The sequence below is a fragment of the Dasypus novemcinctus genome, assembly GCF_030445035.2.
Source record: "Dasypus novemcinctus isolate mDasNov1 chromosome 11 unlocalized genomic scaffold, mDasNov1.1.hap2 SUPER_11_unloc_1, whole genome shotgun sequence".
NCBI lineage: Eukaryota > Metazoa > Chordata > Mammalia > Cingulata > Dasypodidae > Dasypus > Dasypus novemcinctus.
The window spans coordinates 136770-153151 of NW_026688125.1; the positions used below are offsets into that span (position 1 = coordinate 136770).

Here is a 16382-nt window from a genome sequence, read left to right on the forward strand (position 1 = left end):
CCCTCCCTCCCCCCACTTTTGGGCAACATTACCCAACTATCCCTCCCCAGCCACCCTCAAACCCGTAAAGCCCCAACCAAAGGCAACCCCTTGCCCCCATTTTATCTCTTCTTTGTGTTCATACTTACCACCATCTCATCTTAAATTCCCCCCCTGCAGACTTTGGCTCATATCCTTCCTCCACCCTCCGATTTCCTGTAAGCCTATCGTTCAGTCTCTTGCTATCTCGGGCAGCTTGTTTATTTCATATCATTGAGGTCATGTAGTATTTGTCCTTCAATGTCTGGGTTGCTTCACTCAACATAAGGTTCTCAAGATTCATCCATGTTATCACATGTGTTTGTAGTGTGTTTGTTCTTACAGCCGAGTAGTATTCCATTGTGTGTATATACCACATTTTATTGATCCACTCATCTGTTGATGGGCATTTGGGTTGATTCCAACTTTTGGCAATAGTGAACAATGCTGCTATGAACATTGGTGTAGATATATCGGTTTGTGTCCTTGTTTTCAGTTCTGCTGGGTATATACCCAGCAGTGGTATTGCTGGGTCATATGGCAAATCTATGGCTAGTTTTTTGAGAAACCGCCATACTGTCCTCCAGAATGGTTGGATCCTTCCGCATTCCCACCAGCAGTGGATGAGTGTTCCCCTTCCTTCACATCCTCTCCAGTACTTGTATTCTTCTGTTTTTTTCATAGCTGCCAATCTTATGGGTGTAAGATGGTATCTCATTGTAGTTTTGATTTGCATTTCCCTGATAGCTAGAGATTTGGAACATTTTTTCATGTGCTTTCTTGCCATTTGTATTTCTTCTTCGGAGAAGTGTCTGTTTAAGTCTTTTCCCATTTTTTAAATGGGTTGTTTATCTTTTTATTTTCAAGATATAGGAGTTCTTTATATATGCAAGTTATAAGTTTCTTATCAGATATATGATTGCCAAATATTTTCTCCCACTGTGTGGGCTCCCTTTTTACTTTCTTGACAAACTCCTTTGAGGTGCAGAAGGCTTTAATTTTGAGGAAGTCCCATTTATCTATTAGTTCTTTTGCTGCTCGTGCTTTTGGTGAGATATTCATAAATCCATTTCCTATTACAAGGTCCTGTAGATGTTTCCCTACACTGCTTTCTAAGGTTTTTATGGTCTTGGCTCTTATATTTAGGTCTTTGATCCATCTTGAGTTGATCTTTGTATAAGGTGTGAGATGGTAATCTTCTTTCATTCTTCTACATATGGCTATCCAGTTCTCCAGACACCATTTGTTGAATAGGCCACTCTCTCCCAATTGAGAGGGTTTGGTGGCTTTATCGAATATTATGTGGCTGTATATGTGAGGTTCTATATCAGAGCCTTCAATTCGATTCCATTGGTCTATGTGTCTCTCCTTATGCCAATACCATGCTGTTTTCACCACCGTAGCTTTATAGTATGTTTTGAAGTCAGGTAGTGTGATTCCTCCAATTTCGTTTTTCTTTTTCAGTATGTCTTTGGCTATTCGGGGTCTCTTTCCTTTCCAAATAAATTTCATAGTTAGTTTTTCTAGTTCCTTAAAGAAGGCTGCATTGATTTTTATTGGGATTGCATTGAATGTGTAGATCAGTTTTGGTAGGATAGACATCTTAATAATGTTCAGTCTTCCTATCCATGAACAGGGAATATTCTTCCATTTATTTAGGTCTTCTTTGATTTCCTTGAACAATCTTGTATAATTCTCGTTGTATAAGTTCTTTACCTCTTTACTTAAATTTATTCCTAAGTATTTGATTTTTTTATTTACTATTGTGAATGGTATTTGTTTCTTGATTTCCTCCTGATCTTGCTCATTATTGGTGTACAGAAATGCTACTGATTTTTGCGCATTGATCTTATAACCTGCGACTTTACTAAACTCATTTATGAGTTCTAGAATCTTCGTTGTAGATCTCTCAGGGTTTTCTATGTATAGCATCATGTCATCTGCAAATAATGAAATTTTGACTTCTTCCTTTCCAATTTGAATGCCTTTTATTTCTGGTTCTTGCCTCAGTGCTCGTGCAAGTACTTCTAAGACAATATTAAATAGAAGCGGAGACAGTGGGCATCCTTGTCTTGTTCCTGAGTTTAGAGGGAAGGAGTCTAGGATTTCTCTATTGTAAACAATATTGGCTTTAGGTTTTTCATATATACTCTTTATCATGTTCAAAAAATTCCCTTGTATTCCAATCTTTTGGAGTGTTTTTATCAAGAAAGGGTGCTGTATTTTGTCAAATGCTTTTTCTGCATCAATAGATATAATCATGTGATTTTTTTCCTTCAATCTGTTTATATGGTGTATTACGTTGATTGATTTTCTTATGTTGAACCATCCTTGCATACCTGGGATGAATCCCACTTGGTCGTGGTGTATAATACATTTAATGTGTTGTTGAATACAATTAGCAAGTATTTTGTTAAGTATTTTTGCATCTAGGTTCATTAGAGAAATTGGTCTGTAATTTTCCTTTCTTGTGATGTCTTTGTTTGGCTTTGGTACTAAGGTAATGTTGGCATCATAGAAGGAGTTGGGTAATGTTCTTTCCGTTTCAATGTTTTGGAATAGTTTCAGCAGGATTGGTGTCAGTTCTTTCCGGAATGTTTTGTAGAATTCACCTGTGAAGCCATCTGGCCCTGGGCTCTTCTTAGTTGGGAGATTTTTGATAACCAATTCTATCTCTCTGCTTGTGATTGGTTTGTTAAGATCATCAATTTCTTCTTTTGTCAATATGGGCTGCTTATGTGTTTCTAGGAATTTGTCCATTTCCTCTAGATTGTCATTTTTGTTGGAATATAGTTTTTCAAAATATCCTCTTATGATAGTCTTTATTTCTGTGGGGTCAGTGGTGATATCGCCTTTCTCATTTCTTATTTTGTGTATTTGCATCTTCTCTCTTTTTTTCTTTGTTAGTCTTGCTAAAGGTTTGTCAATTTTGTTAATCTTCTCAAAAAACCAGCTCTTGGTCTTGTTTATCTGTTCAAGTGCTTTCTTATTTTCTATTTCATTTAGTTCTGCTCTTATCTTTGTTATTTCCTTCCTTCTTCTTCCTGTTGGGCTACTTTGTTGTTGTTTTTCTAATTCCTTCAAATGTGCAGTTAGTTCTTCAATTTTTGCTCTTTCTTCTTTTTTGATATATGAATTTATGGCTATAAACTTCCCTCTCAGTACTGCTTTTGCTGCATCCCATAAATTTTGGTATGTTGTGTTATCATTATCATTTGTTTCAAGGTAGTCATTGATTTCTTTTGAGATTTCCTCTTTGACCCACTGTTTTTCTAAGAGTGTGCTGTTTAATTTCCAAATCGTGGTGTGAAATCTGGGCTTCTGTCCCTTGCAAATCTCCAGCTTGACTCCACTGTGGTCAGAGATAATGTTTTGTATGATTTCAATCTTTCTGAATTCGTTCAGCCTTTCTTTGTGGCCTAGCATATGATCTATCTTGGAGAATGATCTATGTGCGCTTGAGAAAAATGTATATCCTGCTGTGTTTGGGTGTAGCGATCTATATATGTCTATTAGATCGAGCTCCTCTAATATACTATTCAGATGTTTTGTTTCTTAGGTGATTCTCTTTTGAGATGTTCTGTCCAGAGTTGATAGTGGTGTATTAAAATCCCCCACTATAAGTGTAGATGTATCTATTCTTTCACTTAGTTTTTCCAGCATTTGCCTGACGTATTTAGAGGCACCCTTGTTAGGAGCATAGGTATTTATGATTGTTCGATCTTCTTGACAGATTTTCCCTTTCACTAAAATGTAGTAACCTTCTTTGTCTCTCACAATTGTTTCACATTTAAAGTCTATTTTGTCTGATATTAATATAGCTACTCCTGCCTTTTTTTGATTATTGTTAGCTTGTATGATTGTTTTCCAGCCATTCACTTTCAATCTCCATGCGTCTCTGGGTCTAAGATGTGTCTCTTGTAGACAGCATATGGATGGGTCATATTTCCTTATCCAATGTCCCAGTCTGAATCTTTTGATAGGTGAGTTTAATCCGTTGACATTCAGTGTTATTACTATCAAGGAATTATTTGTGTTAGCCATATTTTGATTGGATTTGTGTTTGTCATATTTTGTTTGTATATATTTTTTTGTCTTTTTTGTTGTTGTTGTTGGTCTTATACTCTCCTCCAACTTTGCCTTTCCTGTTTTTTCCTTTCTTCCTGCAGAACTCCCTTTAGAATTTCTTGAAGGGGAGGTTTCTTGTTGGTATCCTCTTTCAGTTTCTGTTTGTCTGTGAATATTTTGAACTCTCCTTCATGTTTGAATGCTAGTTTAGCTGGATAGAGTATTCTTGGTTGGAAGTTTTTTTCCTTTAGTACCTTGACTATATCATACCACTGTCTTCTTGCCTCCATGGTTTCAGAAGAGAAATCAGCACTTAATCTAATTGAGCTTCCCTTGTATGTGATGGTTTTCTTTTCTCTTGCTGCTTTTAGGATTTTCTCTTTGTCTTGAGCTTTGGATAATTTGATAAGTATATGTCTTGGGGTGGGCCTGTTGGGGTTTATGACTTGTGGAGTGTGCTGTGCTTCTTGGATATGTACATCTGTCTCTTTCAGTATATTTGGGAAGTTTTCAGCCATTATTTCCTGCAACACTCCTTCTGACCCCTTTCCCTTCTCTTCACCTTCTGGAATGCCTATAATACGTATGTTTGAGCATTTTGCATTGTTATTCAGGTCCCTAAATCCTAATTGGATTTTTTCTATCTTCTTATTGACCCCTTCTACTATCTGTTTGATTTCTGATGTACTGTCTTCCACATCACTAATTCTCTGCTCTGTCTCTTCTAGTCTGCTGATATTTGCTGCAAGTGTATTTTTGATTTCTTGAACTGTGGTGTTCATTCCCATCATATCTGTTATGTTTTTGCGTATGTCTGCAATTTCCCCTCCAAGTGATGTCTTCATGTTGTTAACCTCTTTCATTACTGCATCAAATTTGTCAGTGATAAATGTTCTGAGTTCTTTCATTGCTTGTGCCAAGTTTTGCTCCCCTTCGTGATTATTGGTTTGTTGATTGGATTCAGTCATGTTTTCCTGATTATTGGTTTGGTTTGTAGATTTTTGTTGCTTTCTGGTCATCTCTTTATTTTGACGAATTTAATCAGTTCCTTAGCTTCTTTGTCTGCTTTTGGAGGTTAATTAGTTGTTATTTTTGCATAGGTGTTATATCTTCTCTTTGTCACTTTTTTCTTCTTATTCAAGTTACTTGTTGTTGGTTAAGTTCACTTTAGAAGAAAGTATTAGTGTTGGGGAAAGGCAATTGTGTCAGCAAGGGAAAAGTGTAAAGTAGTATTAGTAATGTATGTTAACAAAGCAAGAATATGAGATCTGGGAGGATGGAGGTTAGATTCATGTAGATTGTACAGAGTTATAGCTGTAGGTAGAGTACCTTTTATGAAGTAGATGACTGAATATGGGAGGAATATGGTATGAACTACAAAGCTATTGTTTTCATGAGAGAGGGAAAAAGAAAAGAAAGGTAATAGTTTCAAGAGTGGATAACAGACAGAAAACAGAACAAAGGTATTAGAAATTAAGAGTTAGACACTTTGTGGATCAAAGAATGGGAGGTGGGGGGTGGAATATAGTAGAGACAGTAGATGATAGTGGATATCAAGATGCAGGGGAAGGGGGATAGTGTAGGTAACCTAAATCAGTTCACACAGAAATGAGGCAGTGGAGGATGGGAAAACCCAGCAAATGTGAGGTGTTCCCTGTAGCACCTATTGTGTACTTGAATTAAAATAAAATAAGTGGAAAATGAGGGACAAGAGGGAAAGAGAAAACCGAAAAAAAAAACTAATTATAATAAAGAAAAAAAGAAAGACAAGAAGAAAGGAAGAAAGAAAAAGAGGATAAGCAAACGGTGGGGAACAGATAGGGGGAAGAGTGATACAGGTATACACGTGTCACAATTGCAACACTATCTAAAACAACAACCAAAAAAACCCCTAAATAACTGTATATAAAAAAAAAAGGACTTTGGGGGACACACTAGGAGAAAAGACTAGGGGATAATGCAATATTAGCAATCAGGGCGTCAAAAAGAGTAAAAAATAAGATACAGTGAAAATAAAAACAAAACAATATGAACCAATATAGATAAAACACAAACGTTAAGGTCCAAAGCACTCAAGGATCCCAGGTAGACCCCAGAGTGTGATGGATTCAGGGGTGGAAAGTCTGAGACACTGAAGACTCAAGAGGTGTGAGTCTGGGGTGTGGCCCGCCAGAGTCCAGGGGACCCAGACCTGGGAACCTCAAATCTGGTCCACGGAAAGCTTAGGAGCCCCACAGTGCAACACAGCCCTCAGGGATCCCCGTAGCTGGGTGCCAGCCCCGTGGGGGAAGCCAGATCCGCGAATTCTATATTGAATCCCTGAAATTCACCTACTCCTCAGGGTATCAGCCTTTGGACAGCTCGCTCCCTGTGCTCCCACGCAACGGCCACTTGAGGGCGCCTCTACACCACGGCCAGTTCAATGACCCAGATCCCAAGCCCCACCGGGTGGGGTGGGCTTCAGCTGGAAACGCGGAAAACAGACTCTAAGATCCGAAATCCCAAACTTCGCAAAATATTCCCCAATCAGCTTCCAGACGTGTCCTCCTCCCTCACTGCACCCTACAACAGTCTCCCAATTGTGTCCCCTTATTGCTCAAAATCCAATTCCATTGCAGATCGGCAGCCAGACCTGTGGGGATGGGGCTCCAGGCGGAAGAGCTTCCCCCCCTGTCCGGCGACTAAAACGTCCCCCGCTTCACAAGAAAACACCGTCTGTCTCCCCAAATCAATCCGCCAAGGAGTCTTGTCCCAACAATCCCCCACCAGCCAGCCCAGTATCCGCGAATTTCTCAGCACCGCAAAGCCTCCAGAAAAAGGAAAAAAAAAAAACAAAAACCCTGGCCGCCGCGGCTCCGGAGCTGCAAGAGCGCCCGCTACCGCGGCTCCGCCCACCCAAGGAGGGAACTTCCTGTGCCCAGCTGGGACCTCCGTTTATATATTATAGACGTATCCTCTCTGTTACCTTCCCACTGAATTGACGTCCAGACACCTTCCAACCAGCAAAAATCCCCGAAACAGCGCGGTCCTAAAGAGCCTTCAATGCTGCCCAGCCGCCCCCTGCAGAGACACTGCCAGGCAAGCTCACGCAGCCACCATCTTGCCAAGGACCTCTCGGGATGATGATATTGATGGAGACATTGAAACCCTGAATTCTGCTGTGACTTTATCACATAAGCCTGCCATGGCCTGCCCTGTCCAGATCATACCTTGCCAACCTTGTATCATCCAACCTCCAGCCTGCTCCAGGGAGTCTGAAACAACTTCCAGCCCTGAGGTGGGTACCAGCCAAAGTGAAGCCTGCCCTGCCCAGTCTCTGGCCTGCCCCAAGGAGTCTGGACCTCCTCCCAGCACTGAGACATGTACCAGCCAAACTCCAGCATGCACTGCCTAGCCTCCAGTCTGCCCTGAGGAAACTACCTTCCAACCCCTGCCTGAAGAGATTAATCCTGTCTCACCAGAAGAAAATGCAAGAGAATGCCCTGAGGTCAGTAGCTTGCAAGGCATTTCTAATCCTTCTCCTTACCCACCCCCACCACCTCTCTTGTATTTGAGACCTATTACTAGACTAAAATCACAACAAGACCCCAAAGGTTAAATACAAAGTGTGACCCATGAGGAAGTAATGTATACTCAGAAAGAATGGCATGAGTTTTCAACTTATATAGACAGAAATCATGGGAATATGCATGGAAATGGATACTAAGGGTATGGGATAATGGTAGAAGAAATATAAAGTTGGATCAGACTGAATTTATTGATATGAGCGCACTAAGCAGAAATTCTGGATTCCATGCTATAGCTGGATGGGTTAGAAAGGGCTTTAACAGTTTGTTTGGGTGGCTGATTGAAGCATGGGCCAAAAGACGGCCTATCATGTCTGAGGTTGAGATACCCGATTTATGCTTGTACACAGTAGAAGGAATTCAAAGGTTTAGGGAGATTGTAATGCTAGAATGGATTTACCATTTTAGAGCTGCCCACCCACCCCAGAAATGTCCAGAGGACACACCTTTAATCAGGACTGTAAGGAATAATTTTGTAAGACTTACTCCATCTTCCCTGGAGAGCTCTGTGGTTGTTGTTCTCTGTAGTCCAGATATAACTGTGGGGGGGACTCTGATGGAATTAGAATCCTTAAACATTATGGGGATGATTGGATGTCAGTCTGGTAAAAGTCAAATAGCAGATAATCTCAAAGTCAAGGTGGGCATGGCTACCACCATGAAAGGCAGATTCAAAAAAGCACTCAAAATAGTCTGAGTTGCGTAGATTTATGGTATTGGATAATACATAATGGGGGACCTAGCAGTGAAATAAGCAGTCTACTAATTTTCTTCACAATCTTTATAAACAGAAGTGTTCTAGGTTGAGTGAATAAAACCCTAACTCAAATTACAGATGCAGAGTATCACAGCACCTTAATCAATTCCCAGACTTGAGATGGTTTACAGACCCAGAGCCCCTTGAATGAGGAGAAGGCCAAGTCTCCTTGGGGGAAGGATCCCATTAAACTGCCCAAAATTTATACTGTTAATCTTCCTCCCACTTTTCCCCAAGGAGACCTACTTTTACCAGAGTAACTGCATTGGGGAAAAGGAAATGATCAGACATTTTGGTAATTATTAGATACTGGCTCAGAAGTGACATTAATTCCAGGAAACCCAAAATATCAGTATGGTCCGCCAGTCAGAGTAGGGGCTTATGGAAGTTGGATGATTAATGGAGCTCAGGTCTGTCCCACAGTTGGTCCAGTAGGTCCCTGGACTCATTCTGTGGTTATTTCCCCAGTTGCAGGATGCATAATTGGAATAGACATACTCAGTAAGTGACTAGATAAATCCCCACATTGGATCCCTGACTTGTGGAGTGAGGGCCATTATGGTTGGAAAGGCCAAGTGGAAGCCACTAGAACTGCCCCTACCTAGCAAAATAGTAAATCAAAAGCAATACTGGATTCCCGGATGGATTGCAAAAAGTAGTGCCACCATCAAAGATTTGAAGGGTGCAGGGGTGGTGATTCCCACCACAACCTCATTCAACTGTCCTATTTGGCCTATGCATAAAACAGATGGATCTTGGAGGATGGCAGTAGATTATAGTGAACTTAACCAGATGGTGACCTCAATTGCACCTGCTGTTCCAGATGTGTTACCATTGCTTGTGTAAATCACATTCCCTGGTACCTGGTGTGCAGCTGTTGATTTAGCCAATGTGTTTTTTCTCAGTTGCTATTGGTAAGAACCACCAGAAACAGTTTGCTTTCAGCTGGCAAGGCCAGCAGTTAACCTTCACTGTCCTGTCTCATGAGTTTATGAACTCTACAGCTCTATGTCATAATATTGTCTGCAGGGATATCGATCATCTCTCCCTCCCTCAGGACATCACACTGGTCCATTATATTGATGATATCATATCGATAGGACCTAGTAAGCAAGAAGTAGCAAAGACTCTAGACTTATTAGTAAGGCATTTGCATAAGAGAGAATGGGAGATAAATCCAATTAAAATACAAGGTCCTTCCACCTCAGTGAAATTTCTAGGTGTCCATATATGATCCAGCAGATCCAATGGTGCTGGAAGTTTCAGTGGCAAATAAAGATGCTACCTGGAGCCTTTGGCAGGCCCCTACAGGAGGATCACAATGCAGACTCTTAGGATTTTGGAGCAAAGCCCTGCCATCCTCTGCAGATAACTACTCCCCTTTTGAGAAACAGGTTTTGGCCTGCTACTGGGCTATAGTGGAGACTGAATTCTTAACCATGGGACATCAAGTTACCATGAGACTTGAGTTTCTTATCATGAGCTGGGTATTGTCTGACCCACCAAACCATAAAGTTGGGAGTGCACAGTTGCACTGCATAATAAAGTGGAAGTGGTACATATGAGATAGGACTCGAGCTGGTCCTGAAGTAAGTTACATGAGGAAGTAACCCAAATACCCATGGTCACCACTCCTGCCTTGTTACCTTTTCTTTCCCAGCCCACTGTTTTGGCCTCTAGGGGAGTCCTTACAATCAGTTGATTGAGGAAGAGAAAACTTGGGCCTGGTTTATAGATGGTTCTGCACAACATGCTGGTAGCACCCAAAAGTGGGCAGCTACAACACTGCAGCCCCTTTCTGGGACATCCCTGAAGGACAGTGGTGAGGGAAAATCCTCCCAGTGGGAAGAACTTGGAGTAGTGCACCTGGTTGTTCATTTTGCTTGGAAGAAGAAATGGCCAGAGGTGCATTTGTTCACTGATTCATGGGCTGTTGCCAATGGTTTGGCTGGATGGTCAGGTACTTGGAAGGAACATGATTGGAAAATTGGTGACAAAGAGGTCTGGGGAAGAGGTATGTGGAAAGGCCTTTTTGAGTGGGCAAAGACATGAAAATATTTGTGTCCCACATGAATGTTCACCATGGGGTGACTTCAGTAGAGGAAGATTTTAATCAAGTGAATAAGATGACCTGCTCTGTGACTAATGCTGTCTCTTTCCCCAGCCACTCCTGTCATTGCCCAGTGGGCCCATGAACAAAATGGCCATGGAGGTAGGGATGGAGGTTATGCATGGGCTCAGCAATATAGACTTCCCCTTACCAAGGTTGACTTGGCTATAGCCACTGCTGATTGTGCAACCTGCCAGCAACAGAGACCCACACTCAGCCCCTGAAATGGCACCATTTCCTCAAGGTGACCAGCCTTCTACCTGGTTGCAGGATGACCTCATTGGACCACTCCACCATGGAAGGGGCAGTGATTTGTTTTAACTGGAATAAGACACATACTCTGGATATGGGTTTGCATTTCCTGCATGCAATGCTTCTTCTAAAACTACTATCTGTGGACTAACCAAATGCTTTATATACCTCCATGGCATTCTACACAGCATTGTTTCTGATCAGGGAACCTATTTAACAGCAAATGATGTGTGGGAATGGGCACATGCCCATGGAATTCACTGGCCTTACCATGTTCCCCATCACCCTGAAACAGCTAGATTGATAGAATGGTGGAATGGCCTTTTGAAGACTCAAATACAGTGCCAACCAGGTGGCAATACCTTGCAGGGCTGAGGCAGTGTTCTCCAGGAGGCTGTGTATGCTTTAAATCAGTGTCCACTCTATGGCACTGTTTCTCCCATAACCAGGATCCATGGGTCCAGGAATCAAGGGATGGAATTGGGAGTGGCACAACTGACTATTACCCCTAGTGACCCACCAGGAAAATTTTTGCTTCCTGTCCCTGCAACCTCAAACTCTGCTGGCCTACAGGTTTTAGTCACAAAAGAAGGAGTGCTGTCACCAGGGAACACAACAATGATTCCATTGAAATGGAAGTTAAAACTGCTACCAGATCTCTTACCTCTGAATCAACAGTCAAATAAGGGAATTACTGTACTGGCTGGGGTGATTGATCCTGACTGTCAAGGGGAGCTACTACTGCATCTACATAATAGGAGTACAGAAGAGTTTGCCTGGAATACACGAGATCCTGTAGGGCATCTCCTAGTACTGCCGTGTCCTATGATTAATGTCAATGGAAATTTGCAACAACCCAATCCAAGCAGGACTAACAATGGCCCATATTCTTCAGGAATGAAAGTTTCAGTCACCCCACCAGGCAAAGAACCATGGCCAGCTGAGATGCTTTCTGAGGGTATGGAAACATGGAATGGGTAGTGGAAGAAGTGATAAATATGAACTTTGTCATGTGACCAGTTAGAAAAGTGAATGGTCATGAATCTTTCTTCCTTGTTTCATTATTATGATGATTTTATATGTACACAAAACAAATTTCTTTGTCTTCTTCCCCAAACTTTTGCCTTATCATATAACAAGTTTTATCGATTTAATGTCATAATATTTGAGGATATTAAGTTTGAGAGTGAATATTACTCAAGAACTTGCACCCTATTCTATATGGAATTAATATGTTTCCAGTTGTACACAAGAGAGTTGAACATTGTTAGGCAGAAATATAGATATATGCATGTCTGTTACTGTTTTTGCTTAGAGACTAAGTATGGTTTAAGGTAATGTGTATGGGTACCAGGTTGACAAGGGGTGGACTGTGATGGTTAGGCTATTGTGTCAACCAGACCATGTAATTGTGCCCAGTTGTTTGGTCAATCAAGCACTGGACTAACTGTAATACAAGGGTATTTATGGACTTCAGTCACCTTTAACTTTATTGCTGTGGTAAATCATAGATAGCTGGTTATAATTGCATCAATCAGGGAGATTGCAATCAGCAATGAGTAACACTTAACCCAATCAGTTGAATCCCTTAAAAAAGGGAAGTAATTCCAGCATTGAGAGAGGATTTCCCAGCTCATCTTCAACAGCCATCATCTCCCAGAACTTGTCACGAACCTTCATTGGACTTTCATTGCAGCCCCTGGTTGCAGCCTGTCTGTGGAACCTGGACTTGTGCATCTCCATAGTTGTGTGAGAGACTCTTATAGAATCACATACTATTGACAGATGTTTCTTGCTGATTATTTCCCTAGAGAACCCTGACTAATACAAGATCCAATTATTTATGGTTCACAGAAGAGGCAGATACTGTGGATTATTTGTTCTTTCAGAGGTTTCCACAACCTTTTGAGAACCCATCCTGCTTTCAGCCCAATCCCAAAACCCCCAAGGAAAACAACCAGCCCTGTTCTGTGAGATGAGCTACAACCTTCCCTATGTGTCCCAATAAGACATTTGAGAGAATTGCATCCCTCTGTTAAGGAGGGTAATTACACGCCTACATCATCAGAGAGTCCCACAAATTCTTACATATCTAGGTCAACTGAAGCTCAGCCAGAGATCACTCCATCTGATATGATTTAGTCTATCACAACCTCACAGGAGAGATATGCTTCACTACATGAGTTTTCACAAGGCTTTGCCCTGTTTTAGCAGAGATGATAGAAGCAGGGAGATAGAGTGAGTGCAAAGCTGAATAGAAGAAACAAATCAGTGGCCCAGTGTATAAAGTGTGGCCCAAAGGTGACCAGTTCCATTCATGTATCTCACCACAGCCATGGGATTCTAGTGAAACAAACAATCCTGTGTTGTATCTCATCACATTTGCTTAATGTGCATACAGGAAACAGCTACTTATATGTAAATGCAAGAATCTCAACAATATCTGTGGATGGGGGTTAAAATGGGTATATTGATGTGAATTCCTGAAGTTGACCATATAAATAAAGACAGGATTAAACAGTAGACAGAAGGAAGGAACTGAAAGGCTTGGTGGCACTGCAGTCAGTATGGACTCAGTCTTCTTTCACCCCTCCCCACCCCCCCCAGTACATTGATGCTCAGGAATGTGCTTCCATCTTCAAGTCTAGAGCCACATAAGTGGTCTATTTAGCTAGCTGGGCATGGCAGCCACCTCCGAGCCTCCCCTTGCCTGTGTGGCAGTCAAATGTCTTCACTTCACTCTGTCTATAACTATCAGATTTGGGTGAGCAATTCCTTGACTTCCTTTTATTCCTGTGGACAAATCTAAACCATCTTCTCTTACCACCTGTGAGGCTAAGTTGATAGTCTTCTGGCCATCCAGCTCATGTTCTCTGAGGACCTCTGGTACAGCAGGAAGGGGTGTGGATCTGGACTCCTGCCCTCCAGGGAAACCTCCAGTATTGCTGTATGGGCTCATGAAAATGGCATTTTGTTTGGCACGTGAAGTCATGGGAGAGGTCTGTGAGTTCTGGATGGAGCTGCTTTCTGAGCAATTGGAACCGAGGTTTCTCTTTAGAGGTCAAGGTCTTCCAGGAAGGAGGAGAGGCCCCCACTGACACCTGGAGCATAAATGTGAACTTTTTGTGCTCCCAGAGCCAAAGAGGCTCATCTAAGACTGTGCAGAGCTGGTGGCAGGGGCAAAGCTTGCCCAGGCAAGTGCCCATAAAGAGCAGATACATAGGGTGGGTCTCTGAATATCTTACCATGGTCCAGAAAAACTCTATTAAAGGCAGAGTCCACCCTGATTGACTTGTGCCTGGGGTGCAATGGAGGAAAGAACGTGCACAAACACAGGCAGGATATTGGTGTGCTAAAGCCTGTGGTCCAGCCCCCAGGACACTCCTCATTACTGGACTCTGTTGCTTGAAAATCATGTTTGGTATGATTGAGATAGGACTTAATGGTAGATATACCCAACCTTCTGCTCCAGCACCAGCACTGCCATCATCCATGTAAGGCAGGAGTCCCCTGAACTTGCAGGGCAGAATCAGGGGGGTCATTGGTCTTAGACTCTTGGAAGCCTACTATAGGAGGAGCTGTGGGGTCAGCACCAGGAAATCTTGCATTTTCTCCAGGGTGACTGGCAGCCTCATGCACAGCTGAAAAGTAGAGGCCACCCAGATCCTGCTGTAGTATGGTCAACCTTGGTAGGGAGGATAGCTGGAAAAGACTGACTTCCCCTCTGACCCAGCAATTCTACTCCTAGGTATTCAGCCAAGAGAAATGAATACTGTTGCTCACTCCACAAGTTGTATGCCAATGTTTTAGGTGCTTTATATGTGTCTCTTAGATAAAGGACTATTTAGTTCACATAATTTTTCTAGAGTTTTTTGCAATTGTTTTTTTCTCTCTATTTTTTGAAATTTACATTAAAAAATATAAGCAGTCCTCAAATACCCCCCACCCTCCTCACCCACTCCTCCCACATGAACAACCTTTTTCAGCATCGTGGGACATTCATTGCATTTGATGAATACATTTTGGAGCACTGCTGCACCACATGCATAATGGTTTACATTGTAGTTTACACTCTCCCCTAGTCCACCCGGTGGACCATGGCAGGACATACAATGTCAAGCATCTGTCCCTGCAGTACTACCCAGGACAACTCCAAGTCCTGAAAATGCCCCCACATATCTCCTCTTCCCTCTCCCTACCCTCAGCAACTACCATGGCCACTTTCTCCACCTCAATGCTATAATTTCTTCCATTACTAATCACAATAGTTTCATAGTACATTATCAGCAAGTCTACTCTTGTCCATACTCTATTCCTCCATTTCTGTAGACCCTGGGATGGTTGTGTCCACTCCACTTCTATATTGAGAGGTGGTTTAGATTCCACACGGATGATGGATGCAATTCTCCTGCTTGCAGTTGTAGGCACTCTCGGTTCCCTGGTGTGGTGGTTAACCTTCTTCACCTCCCTGTTAGGTGGCTGGGTTAAGTCCAATAAACCAGAGGGTAGGAGTTGTGAGTCTGCTGAGGCTCAGGACCTGGCTGTCACATGGACAGTCCAGAAATTCAGGTCTCCTGAGTACACACCAACACTAGCGCCAACCACAGATCTGGTGAAAGTAACAGAAGAGGCATGTGTAGAAAGGTCACATCTGAGTCCAACTCCATCACACTCAGGAACACAAACTCCAAAATTGGGTCAACTGACATGGCACTGAACTAATTGCTCTGAGAATAACATATGTATACCGATCTAGTCAAATGTATTAGAGTTAACATAGCAATTCAACTGACAGTCTTTGAAGCACTTGGATCATTTCAACCCCACTTCTTATAGTGGTCACCTACATTCCCACTACATGGAGGGTGTCCTCCCACCCAGAGTAGAGTCTAACTTTTACAAAAATATTGTACCTTTTAAAATATATGAAACAATTTTAAAGTTTAAAAATAGGTATTTCCTTTACCCATGTCTGGACTATATCTTTTATTCCTGAAGCTTCCTTCTTGTATCATTTCTATTCAGCCTGAAGCAGTTCCTTTCACATCTTTATAGAGGAAGGACTCTAGTGAAGAAGTCTGTTTTTCAGTCTGTCCTTTCTTAATTTTCCCTTCAAAGTGTAAGCAGCATTTGCAGCCTAAACTCTTTTTGGTAAATAACAATTCCTTTCTTTCAGCACTTTAAAGTTAAACTCCCTTATGGCATGTATGTTTTCTGATGGGAAATACAGTCCTTCAAAATAATATTTTCCTACATGTAATGTTCATTTCTCTATGCCTCTTTTCAAGATGTTTCATTTCCTGTGCCTCTTTTCAAGATTTTTCAAGATTGACTTCATTTCTTCAATTGTTTGACTGGATTTTCTCCAGGTGACATTTTCTGAGATCTTTGGGATCTGTATTTGCAAAGTTGGGTGGTGTTCAGTCACTTTTAACTTGTATTTATTTCACATCAAATTCCTTCTATCTCCTTCCATCTTTGGAATGAATATTAAAACTTTAAGTGTCCTACAGTTCTTTTAGACTGTTAATTTTGTATCCTCTTTCTGTGTATATACTGAGCTTAAATGATTTCTACTCATCTAGCTTCCAGCATGACAGTATTTTCCTCT

The 16382-nt window shown here is 41.7% G+C and overlaps 1 long non-coding RNA gene across 3 annotated transcripts in view; it reads left to right on the top strand.

The window, feature by feature from the left end:
• Window positions 1-6421: 6421 nt before the first annotated feature.
• Window positions 6422-16382, top strand: part of LOC131277369 (uncharacterized) — a 60160-nt gene continuing 50199 nt past the window's right edge. For all 3 annotated transcript variants that reach the window (XR_009184554.2, XR_009184555.2, XR_009184553.2), the window contains exon 1: window positions 6422-7573. This is a non-coding gene — a long non-coding RNA (uncharacterized lncRNA). The remainder of the gene's footprint in view (window positions 7574-16382) is intronic.